General features: G+C 32.7%; 1 long non-coding RNA gene across 2 annotated transcripts; it reads right to left on the reverse strand.

Annotated features, from left to right (window-relative positions):
* Positions 1-5687: 5687 nt before the first annotated feature.
* Positions 5688-11748, reverse strand: LOC125263220. 2 transcript variants are annotated; one of them, XR_007183718.1, is made up of 3 exons: positions 10158-11748; positions 9933-9998; positions 5688-6014 (listed from the first exon to the last, which is right to left on the reverse strand). It is a non-coding gene; the product is annotated as an uncharacterized LOC125263220 (long non-coding RNA). The 2 variants fall into 2 exon arrangements; XR_007183717.1 differs by lacking the exon at positions 5688-6014 and adding an exon at positions 9480-9764.
* Between the last annotated feature and the right edge of the window lie 1119 nt (positions 11749-12867).

Consider the following 12867-nt stretch of genomic DNA (forward strand, 5'->3'; position numbering starts at 1 on the left):
AACTTAGAGCACGAAAGTTGTTCGGCCCGATGAGGTCTATATGTGTACTGAGTTTCATACTAATACGTGCAAGCGTGTTTAATATATGGACCAAATTTTCAGACTTTTTTCAAGGGGGCGCTGTCGAGCCCCCCTGCCACGCCCGGGTACCAGCCTCTCCGGCGTCCTAATGGCCGCGGATTCCAATGTGTGTGCCAATTTTCAAGAGTTTTTGAGCATGTTAAGGCCCCAAAAAGCCCCGGAAGACGGAAAAAAAATAAAAAAAAAAAAAAAATAAAAAATAATAATAATCCTTAGAAGAACAAGAGGGCCCTGCGCGAATTTTCGCTTGGGCCCTAATAATAATCCTTAGAAAAACAAGAGGGCCCTGCGCGAATTTTCGCTTGGGCCCTAATAATAATCCTTAGAAAAACAAGAGGGCCCTGCGCGAATTTTCGCTTGGGCCCTAATAATCCTTAGAAGAACAAGAGGGCCCTGCGCGAATTTTCGCTTGGGCCCTAAAAAACATTCTACAAATGTTTAGCGATAACATTCTTAGAACATTATTCCCTAACGTTCTTATAATGTTTTTAGCGGGTAGTTTTATTTTAGTTCCCAGAATGTTCTTCTAAATGTTAGGATAACATTCTCTAAAAAACATTCTAAAACTGTTTAGCGATAACATTCTTAGAACATTATTCCCTAACGTTCTTATAATGTTTTTAGCGGGTAGTTTTATTTTAGTTCCCAGAATGTTCTTCTAAATGTTAGGATAACATTTTCTAAAAAACATTCTACAAATGTTTAGCGATAACATTCTTAGAACATTATTCCCTAACGTTCTTATAATGTTTTTAGCGGGTAGTTTTATTTTAGTTCCCAGAATGTTCTTCTAAATGTTAGGATAACATTCTCTAAAAAACATTCTAAAACTGTTTAGCGATAACATTCTTAGAACATTATTCCCTAACGTTCTTATAATGTTTTTAGCGGGTAGTTTTATTTTAGTTCCCAGAATGTTCTTCTAAATGTTAGGATAACATTCTCTAAAAAACATTCTACAAATGTTTAGCGATAACATTCTTAGAACATTATTCCCTAACGTTCTTATAATGTTTTTAGCGGGTAGTTTTATTTTAGTTCCCAGAATGTTCTTCTAAATGTTAGGATAACATTCTCTAAAAAACATTCTACAAATGTTTAGCGATAACATTCTTAGAACATTATTCCCTAACGTTCTTATAATGTTTTTAGCGGGTAGTTTTATTTTAGTTCCCAGAATGTTCTTCTAAATGTTAGGATAACATTCTCTAAAAAACATTCTAAAACTGTTTAGCGATAACATTCTTAGAACATTATTCCCTAACGTTCTTATAATGTTTTTAGCGGGTAGTTTTATTTTAGTTCCCAGAATGTTCTTCTAAATGTTAGGATAACATTCTCTAAAAAACATTCTACAAATGTTTAGCGATAACATTCTTAGAACATTATTCCCTAACGTTCTTATAATGTTTTTAGCGGGTAGTTTTATTTTAGTTCCCAGAATGTTCTTCTAAATGTTAGGATAACATTCTCTAAAAAACATTCTACAAATGTTTAGCGATAACATTCTTAGAACATTATTCCCTAACGTTCTTATAATGTTTTCAGCGGGTAGTTTTATTTTAGTTCCCAGAATGTTCTTCTAAATGTTAGGATAACATTCTCTAAAACATTCTACAAATGTTTAGCGATAACATTCTTAGAACATTATTCCCTAACGTTCTTATAATGTTTTTAGCGGGTAGTTTTATTTTAGTTCCCAGAATGTTCTTCTAAATGTTAGGATAACATTCTCTAAAAAACATTCTAAAACTGTTTAGCGATAACATTCTTAGAACATTATTCCCTAACGTTCTTATAATGTTTTTAGCGGGTAGTTTTATTTTAGTTCCCAGAATGTTCTTCTAAATGTTAGGATAACATTCTCTAAAAAACATTCTACAAATGTTTAGCGATAACATTCTTAGAACATTATTCCCTAACGTTCTTATAATGTTTTTAGCGGGTAGTTTTATTTTAGTTCCCAGAATGTTCTTCTAAATGTTAGGATAACATTCTCTAAAAAACATTCTAAAACTGTTTAGCGATAACATTCTTAGAACATTATTCCCTAACGTTCTTATAATGTTTTTAGCGGGTAGTTTTATTTTAGTTCCCAGAATGTTCTTCTAAATGTTAGGATAACATTCTCTAAAAAACATTCTAAAACTGTTTAGCGATAACATTCTTAGAACATTATTCCCTAACGTTCTTATAATGTTTTTAGCGGGTAGTTTTATTTTAGTTCCCAGAATGTTCTTCTAAATGTTAGGATAACATTCTCTAAAAAACATTCTACAAATGTTTAGCGATAACATTCTTAGAACATTATTCCCTAACGTTCTTATAATGTTTTTAGCGGGTAGTTTTATTTTAGTTCCCAGAATGTTCTTCTAAATGTTAGGATAACATTCTCTAAAAAACATTCTACAAATGTTTAGCGATAACATTCTTAGAACATTATTCCCTAACGTTCTTATAATGTTTTCAGCGGGTAGTTTTATTTTAGTTCCCAGAATGTTCTTCTAAATGTTAGGATAACATTCTCTAAAACATTCTACAAATGTTTAGCGATAACATTCTTAGAACATTATTCCCTAACGTTCTTATAATGTTTTTAGCGGGTAGTTTTATTTTAGTTCCCAGAATGTTCTTCTAAATGTTAGGATAACATTCTCTAAAAAACATTCTAAAACTGTTTAGCGATAACATTCTTAGAACATTATTCCCTAACGTTCTTATAATGTTTTTAGCGGGTAGTTTTATTTTAGTTCCCAGAATGTTCTTCTAAATGTTAGGATAACATTCTCTAAAAAACATTCTACAAATGTTTAGCGATAACATTCTTAGAACATTATTCCCTAACGTTCTTATAATGTTTTTAGCGGGTAGTTTTATTTTAGTTCCCAGAATGTTCTTCTAAATGTTAGGATAACATTCTCTAAAAAACATTCTAAAACTGTTTAGCGATAACATTCTTAGAACATTATTCCCTAACGTTCTTATAATGTTTTTAGCGGGTAGTTTTATTTTAGTTCCCAGAATGTTCTTCTAAATGTTAGGATAACATTCTCTAAAAAACATTCTAAAACTGTTTAGCGATAACATTCTTAGAACATTATTCCCTAACGTTCTTATAATGTTTTTAGCGGGTAGTTTTATTTTAGTTCCCAGAATGTTCTTCTAAATGTTAGGATAACATTCTCTAAAAAACATTCTACAAATGTTTAGCGATAACATTCTTAGAACATTATTCCCTAACGTTCTTATAATGTTTTTAGCGGGTAGTTTTATTTTAGTTCCCAGAATGTTCTTCTAAATGTTAGGATAACATTCTCTAAAAAACATTCTACAAATGTTTAGCGATAACATTCTTAGAACATTATTCCCTAACGTTCTTATAATGTTTTCAGCGGGTAGTTTTATTTTAGTTCCCAGAATGTTCTTCTAAATGTTAGGATAACATTCTCTAAAACATTCTACAAATGTTTAGCGATAACATTCTTAGAACATTATTCCCTAACGTTCTTATAATGTTTTTAGCGGGTAGTTTTATTTTAGTTCCCAGAATGTTCTTCTAAATGTTAGGATAACATTCTCTAAAAAACATTCTAAAACTGTTTAGCGATAACATTCTTAGAACATTATTCCCTAACGTTCTTATAATGTTTTTAGCGGGTAGTTTTATTTTAGTTCCCAGAATGTTCTTCTAAATGTTAGGATAACATTCTCTAAAAAACATTCTACAAATGTTTAGCGATAACATTCTTAGAACATTATTCCCTAACGTTCTTATAATGTTTTTAGCGGGTAGTTTTATTTTAGTTCCCAGAATGTTCTTCTAAATGTTAGGATAACATTCTCTAAAAAACATTCTAAAACTGTTTAGCGATAACATTCTTAGAACATTATTCCCTAACGTTCTTATAATGTTTTTAGCGGGTAGTTTTATTTTAGTTCCCAGAATGTTCTTCTAAATGTTAGGATAACATTCTCTAAAAAACATTCTAAAACTGTTTAGCGATAACATTCTTAGAACATTATTCCTTAACGTTCTTATAATGTTTTCAGCGGGTAGTTTTATTTTAGTTCCCAGAATGTTCTTCTAAATGTTAGGATAACATTCTCTAAAAAACATTCTAAAACTGTTTAGCGATAACATTCTTAGAACATTATTCCCTAACGTTCTTATAATGTTTTTAGCGGGTAGTTTTATTTTAGTTCCCAGAATGTTCTTCTAAATGTTAGGATAACATTCTCTAAAAAACATTCTAAAACTGTTTAGCGATAACATTCTTAGAACATTATTCCTTAACGTTCTTATAATGTTTTCAGCGGGTAGTTTTATTTTAGTTCCCAGAATGTTCTTCTAAATGTTAGGATAACATTCTCTAAAAAACATTCTAAAACTGTTTAGCGATAACATTCTTAGAACATTATTCCCTAACGTTCTTATAATGTTTTCAGCGGGTAGTTTTATTTTAGTTCCCAGAATGTTCTTCTAAATGTTAGGATAACATTCTCTAAAAAACATTCTACAAATGTTTAGCGATAACATTCTTAGAACATTATTCCCTAACGTTCTTATAATGTTTTTAGCGGGTAGTTTTATTTTAGTTCCCAGAATGTTCTTCTAAATGTTAGGATAACATTCTCTAAAAAACATTCTAAAACTGTTTAGCGATAACATTCTTAGAACATTATTCCCTAACGTTCTTATAATGTTTTCAGCGGGTAGTTTTATTTTAGTTCCCAGAATGTTCTTCTAAATGTTAGGATAACATTCTCTAAAAAACATTCTACAAATGTTTAGCGATAACATTCTTAGAACATTATTCCCTAACGTTCTTATAATGTTTTCAGCGGGTAGTTTTATTTTAGTTCCCAGAATGTTCTTCTAAATGTTAGGATAACATTCTCTAAAAAACATTCTAAAACTGTTTAGCGATAACATTCTTAGAACATTATTCCCTAACGTTCTTATAATGTTTTTAGCGGGTAGTTTTATTTTAGTTCCCAGAATGTTCTTCTAAATGTTAGGATAACATTCTCTAAAAAACATTCTACAACTGTTTAGCGATAACATTCTTAGAACATTATTCCCTAACGTTCTTATAATGTTTTTAGCGGGTAGTTTTATTTTAGTTCCCAGAATGTTCTTCTAAATGTTAGGATAACATTCTCTAAAAAACATTCTAAAACTGTTTAGCGATAACATTCTTAGAACATTATTCCCTAACGTTCTTATAATGTTTTCAGCGGGTAGTTTTATTTTAGTTCCCAGAATGTTCTTCTAAATGTTAGGATAACATTCTCTAAAAAACATTCTAAAACTGTTTAGTCATAACATTGTTAGAACATTATTTCCCAATGTTTTTATAAAGTTTGTAGTGGGAAATTTTATTTTTGTTCTTAGAATGTTCTTCTAAAAAGGTAAGATAACATTCTCTACAAAACACTCTAAAAACGTTTTGCGATGACCTTCTATAAATGTTTAGTCATAACATTAGAACATCATCCCCTAACATTCTTATAGTTATTTAACAGGAAGTTTTATTTTTGTTCCCAGAATGTTCTCCTAAATATTCAAAAAAGAAAAAAGAAAGAAAGAAAAAGCTTAGCTATAACATTGTTAAAACATACAATTTTATTAATCTCAAAAATAAAACAAAATCTAACAGGTCTATAAATGGCATCCACATAAATTATTGGCTTTAGAAACAGTGAATGTCCAACATCACATGTTGAAGAACTCTAAAGTCCAGTGTGTAATCCTGCGTCTGACTGCTGTGTTTGCTCTGAGTGCTCATCACTGTCTTTGCTTGACCTGGTTCTTGAAGAAAAATAATACAGTCGTCCGTATTAATGTTCTTCTTTTCTTGTCTTTTAGTTTTCCAGCTGCTCTGCCAGTTAGCAGCATTGAGCCGTCTATGTGTAGAGTTTTTCCTCAGAGCCTATAACAGAGGAGCATACAACAGTGTAAACACAAAATACATATTACATTTTAAGATCGCAAACAATATTGATATTCAATAGATATAATACTTTAAGTATCTACTCTGTTTGCTATTTAAAACACATCTACTTAATCCATTATGTTAATAACACAACTACAAACTTTGATGTTGGCTTGAAAAGCATGAACCTCGAACCGAAACTCGAACTCGAGTCAACTTGTGCAGAGCTGCAGCAAAACGCTGCCAACAATTTTATTGCTACGACATAGCTAGTTTTCATCAGTTATTTTGTCTATGGATCGTTACATCTCTTACAGATTTCTGCTTTTCTTTTCATTTAGATACAGATAAAGTAGCACTGTATTTGAATGCATCAGCGAGAGCAACTGTGTGTGTGAATTAATCCTACCAGTGTAGCATCTCGTTGCTAATAGTGAAGTTGTAGGTTTTAGTTACTTTAAAAGCAGAAAGAAAAATATATGCCATAACTTTCAGTTTCTACACTGTTTTGTTATTGTTAAGTTATAGGACAGTTGACAAGTTTCTGTGCTCCTGGAGGTTTCCGTTTGCAATCTGCACATTATATATGAGCTACAGTATGTGCGTATGGACGCTTGTTTCCACTATGGAATAAGAAAAAACAAACTGCTGACATTTTCTCGCAATTGGGAGTTACAATGTCAGTGTCATTGTGCAATGTTTTTTTTCTCACAATTGCTTTTTTTTGGCTGACTTTTCTCAGAATTGTGAGATAAAAAGTTGCAACTGCAAGTTCTCAATACTGTGTCACTACCTGATGATCCACGACTGTTTGTGTGTTTTGTGATGGTTGTTCATGAGTCTCTTGTTTGTCCTGAGCAGTTAAACTGAGCTCTGTTCTTCAGAAAAATCCTCCAGCTCCTGCAGATTCTTCAGTTTTTCAGCATTTTCTGCATATTTGAACCCTTTCCAGCAGTGGGTGTATGATTTTGAGATTCATCTTTTCACACTGAGGACAACTGAGGGACTCAAACTCAACTATTAAAAAAGGTTCAAACATTCACTGATGCTCCAGAAGGAAACACGACGCATTAAGAGTCAGGGGTCTGGGAATATTGGGCAGTTTTAACTGTTAAGGAAAAACAAGGGACTCATGAACAATCATCACCAAAAAACAAAACAAAAAAACATCCGGGTAACGACACAGTATTAAGAACCAAAGGTTCCCAAAATTTTGAACAGGGTTATTTTCATAAATTCAGCTATTTATTTTCTTGTGGACTATATGTAAACATCTTTTATGTAAAATATCTTACTCAGGGCAGTACTAAACCTAGGTGTATATGAAGTAAAATATCTAGCTTTGGCCAGACCACTAGATATTTTACTTCATAACTTGTTAAATATGGATATTTTTCTTACACAAATGCATCGCTTCACACTTCAGAAGGCCTTCATTAACCGCACGTTGTTTGTCATTAAAGTGCATATTGCAGGTTAAACATTTTTTTCGAGATGAATATATAACCTTGCACAAAAATACCATATAAAAGGGTACTGCAGGGTTTAAACATGTTTTGCAGGACATAAGGACATTAATTTAGATAAAGTAGATAAAGTGATAAAGTAGTAGATAAAGTAGTAGTGATAAAGTAGTAGATAAAGTGACAGTCTCTGTAAAAAACGCTTTTTTTCAGCGTCGCGTCATATTACGTCACTCAAGGGAGTCGATCGCTGAGCTATGTGTTGACTCAGTGCAGAGTAGGCTGGTATTCAGTGACAGCGGTCGTGAATTAGTGTGTTTTCTGTAGTCTTTGTATTCTATTTATCATCATCATGGTAAATTATTGTGTTTGTGGAGGTTGCACAAACTCCAGCCTGTCAGGACATCGAGTCCAGAGGTTTACTAACAAGAAAAAGGACGCTGCTGTCTTCCGTGCCGGGGTGTGTTTTGAGCAGGTGAAGAGACGGGACTTCACTTCTGCATCTGCTTCGATAAACGCGTTCATTATAGACCGGAGGATTATCATCCTGGCGATATGATGGAGTTCAACATTGTAATACTTCTGTAAATAATGATATTAAATGAATAAACTTACACAGGCGATGCTTCTTCACCATTTTTACTTGAATCAATTTCAACACTGATGAATACAAATTATGTACACATGCATACAGTCTCACACTCACACAAAACAGTTTTGAATTATGTGCTGGTAATGTAAATACTCCAATTTCATTCATGCCATGTATGTAAACTTATATATACATTCAAGTTCACACAACTACATAATCACGGCGTCATACATCCTCACACTATCAGTGAATGGGCACGGAATAAACTCATAACACAGAATTAATGAATAAAGGATAACATTACATGAAACACATACACTACGTTCGGCCGCCGGCGAGAGACATGATCACGGATCCGTCAGAGATGCAGCTTGATGAACACGTGAATTGTGCACCGTAAATCTTTATTATTATTATTATTATTTTATTATTTAATTTGCTAACTACCAAATCAGTCGTGATGAGAAACCGCTATATCACGTAACTTTAGTGTGGACGGATATTAACGCGTGTGACATACGCCTGATCAAGGTTTATTAGATTCTGTTATTAGTAATCAATAACGTTACTCCTAGATGACCAATAGCTTTGCTATTGCCTGAATCATGATAATAATCTGTACAATATTGTGATCTGAGCACATATCGTTAGCTAAGCTAACATCGGTCGCTGCCCTGTTCTCCACTGCTTCTCCTCACACAACAGCTCAATTTGTCTATTTTGACCGTTATTTTGTCTAATCCTGGTCTGTCCCTGCTCTCTTAAACACATAGCAGGCTAATTGTATGGCTGTGGTTTGTGATACAAGTATGAATAAAAATGTACAACTTCCTCAGCATCCGAACTGTCATTGCGATCCATTGTTTTCCTATTGTTTATATTGATCGCACTCCCTTGAGTTACGTCACTTCCGATTTGGCATTTTTCAGATGCGGAAGTAAAATTCTCTCACAAAAAACGACTCCAGAAGCCTATGTAGCGTATTTATATGTGTTTTTTCAAGAAAATCTATTTAATACATTATTTTTCTATACATTGAATCACTGATGCTCTAACCTGCAATATGCCCTTTAAGTGCTGCTGTTTTGTGCTGTAGAAGACGTGGATCAACTTGTCAGATGGCGTTCTGGATTTTTGCGTTCGCATACGGTGGCTCTGAATTGTCAAAACATCTCTCAAAACGCATGCCACGGATGCGAAAAACGCAGAAAATCGAACCTGATCCGAATATTTTTTTTGACGGAAGAAAGTTTCGGAGGCAGTGTGCAAACGCAATTGACATAACGTGAGGTCGAATTTATTTTTTTATTTTAAGTTTCGCATGCGAATTTTGGACTCAGTGTGCAAAGGCCTTTAATCTTGGGCTAATTTTCATTTGAAAGTGAACTAATCCTTTAAGGGTTAAAAAATTTAGTCTCGGAGGAAAACATAATAATAATATTAATAATAATAATAATAATAATAATAATAACAATGTTCAAATAGGTTAAAAATATGTTGTATTTCTTAAACCAACATAATTTTGTTCTTGAAAATATTAGTAAATAATTACTACAAACTGTTTCTAAAGGACATTTTATTAAGATTTACAACAAAACCTACAAAACCACCCATATCATCCCATTCACTTCTGCAGGTAAATTTTTGCCAGATTGTGTCCTTCACAATGGCTGTCTGTCAGCCCCAAAGTACCTAAAAAAATTAAAACATATCTTTCCCATTTCAACATATCTTTATGAATTACTTAAATATTATTATTTAAGTTAAAAAGAAATAATCAGATTAACACTTTTAAGTAGCAAATGCACAGTATCCGTATTCATATAGAACACAATATCGCTTAACGACGGATTAAAGTACCTTTGTTGTAAATGAAGACTTTTTGTTGCATCATCAGTGTCCATATTTAAGTAGGCCGTTTGGATTCTGGATGAAAACAAATCTAAGTTAGCTGTTATTCTAAAGCAGTATACACCCACAATTAATGTAATTGTCATGTCATTCTAAGAAAGATCTAACGGATTTTAGTGTATACGTAAAGGATAAACGAAAGATGTAAACTGAAAAAGACATTTAAAAACTTACGTTCCAGTATTTATTGTTGAAGGCAGAGTTCCGTTGACCAGAACAGTTCTGTTGTTTGGGCCACAAACTGTCCCAGCGGGTAAAACATCCTCCATCACAACTCTGTATCTGCCGCGACTCTGTTTGTGAACGAGTCCGTACTCGCTTTTTCCGTCAAAAAGACAATCAGACCAGGGACATTTTGCGCCAATTTCTTCAACTACCATTCGCGCTGTTCGTCAATTTCAAATGTTCCTACGTCACGAGAAAAGCACGCTGTGATTGGTGGATTTACGCGTCGATCTACCATGGCCCAATCAGCGCCTCTCGTCTCCTGTAAACACCCAGTAGATTGTCATATTTTAAAATAAGCACTTTTTAACGAGGCTGAGTTGAAAATGTTCAAAATGTATCAAATATAAACTGTAGCTACATTTGTTTGTTGCAAATTTACAGAAAATGCCATTGAGATGTTAATATTGTTAATAAAGATATTAAAGGGATAATTCACCCAAAAATAAAAATGTCATTATTTACACACCCTCAAGTTGTTCCAAACCTGTATAAATGTATTTGTTCTGTTCAACACAAAAGAAGATATTCAGAAGAATGTGGGAAACTGAACAGTTCTGGGGCACCATTGACTTCCACAGTATTAGACCCAAAGCAAACATTCCTCAAAATATCTTCTTTGTTCAACAGAAACTTGAGGGTAGGTAAATGATGACAGAATTAAATTTTTTTGGGTGAACTATCCCTTTAATATTGCTTGCCAACTGAAAACAAAGTTTCCCCATTTAGGCTACAGTTAATACAATCTTTTTAAAACAAATGACATTAATTATACATAAATTTCCCTTAGTAAAAAGTAAATTGAGTAAGACAGTGTAAAAGGTGCGAGTGTGGATTAGTAATCTGGTCCCCAGGTATCAAGGAGAAAAAATGTTGGCCCTCGTCAATATCAAAGTTGCCCATCCCTGCCCTATGGTAAACACGTTCACGCAACAGTTCAGCAAAACACGAGACTTTCCTTTCCCCCAGAATTCATCTCACTTCTGCAGTCAAGCCAGTGTTCAGCTAAAATAATGCATTTCATCTTTTGTTTCTTATTATATTTTGTATCTTATTATATGTTGTTTCTTTTGAGTTCAGCCCAATGCTGTTTCACACAATGGTGTTGATGCCAGCCAGACCCAGAACCAAAACAGAAGTGCCAGATGTAAAGATGATCTGGCCCAAACTTCATCACAATCTGGAATAATATCCACATTTTACAAATGTTGTTTTGATAATGTTACTCCTTTATTATGGAACATTGTGGCAATATTGTATATTCTCCATTACATAAACCAAGCTAACCATGTCTTGAACATTGGGGGGAAGTTTCTTTCTTTCTTTTTTTTTTTTTCTTTTAATAAAGCGTAAAGAAACAAAACAGTGAAGGAAATTGTTGCTAATACAATGCTATATCAGTTATGTACAATAATAATTGAAGACTTCAGATGCAAAAGCCTTTAAGTGCCATTTGAAATTTTTCTTATAAAACAAGCATGTTTATCAAGCTTATTACACTTTAATGGCAATGAAAAGGACCTATTAATTGCCATTAAAGTGAAATTTACTGAACCTAAACATACAAGCTTGACAAAAATGCTAATTTAAGAAGAAAATTTCAGATGCCACTTGCACAGGCTTTTGCATCTGAACTCTTCAATTGTAGGAAAAAAGAAAACATTAAATTGTGCAGAAATTAATTTCAATAGTACATTGAGAACTCAAGTTTAATAATACAATATAATGTTAGTTCTGAGATTGTTCAATTTAAGGAATGAATAATAGTGAATATTTATAAAAAATTAGTGAATATTTACAACTTTGAATAATCTGTTACCTCAATAACATCCTCAAAACATCCTCAAAATGTTCAGGTGAAATGTTCTAGATTTGTTAATACGTCACATTAGAAGAATATTTTATACAGAACATTTCATCACCTCAAACATTAATGATGTTCTTATAGCGTTTTCCTAATGTTGCTGAGAGAATGTTCTTCATTTGTTTTATTGAAACATTGTGCGAATGTTATATTTACAACATTATATAATATGTTACCTCAATAACATCCTCAAAACATCCTCAAAATGTTCAGGTGAAATGTTCTAGATTTGTTAATACGTCACATTAGAAGAACATTTTATACAGAACATTTCATCACCTCAAACATCAGTGATGTTCTTATAGCGTTCTCCTAATGTTGCTGAGAGAATGTTCTTCCTTTGTTTTATTGAAACATTGTGCTAATGTTATATTTACAACATTATATAATATGTTACCTCAATAACATCCTCAAAACATCCTAAAAATGTTCAGGTGAAATGTTCTAGATTTGTTAATAAGTCACATTAGAAGAACATTTTATACAGAACATTTCATCACCTCAAACATTAATGATGTTCTTATAGCGTTCTCCTAATGTTGCTGAGAGAATGTTCTTCCTTTGTTTTATTGAAACATTGTGCGAATGTTATATTTACAACATTATATAATATGTTACCTCAATAACATCCTCAAAACATCCTCAAAATGTTCAGGTGAAATGTTCTAGATTTGTTAATAAGTCACCTTAGAGGAACATTTTATACAGAACATTTCATCACCTCAAACATTAATGATGTTCTTATAGCGTTCTCCTAATGTTGCTGAGAGAATGTTCTTCCTTTGTTTTATTGAA

The sequence above is a fragment of the Megalobrama amblycephala genome, linkage group LG2, assembly GCF_018812025.1.
Source record: "Megalobrama amblycephala isolate DHTTF-2021 linkage group LG2, ASM1881202v1, whole genome shotgun sequence".
In the NCBI taxonomy this organism is placed as follows: domain Eukaryota; kingdom Metazoa; phylum Chordata; class Actinopteri; order Cypriniformes; family Xenocyprididae; genus Megalobrama; species Megalobrama amblycephala.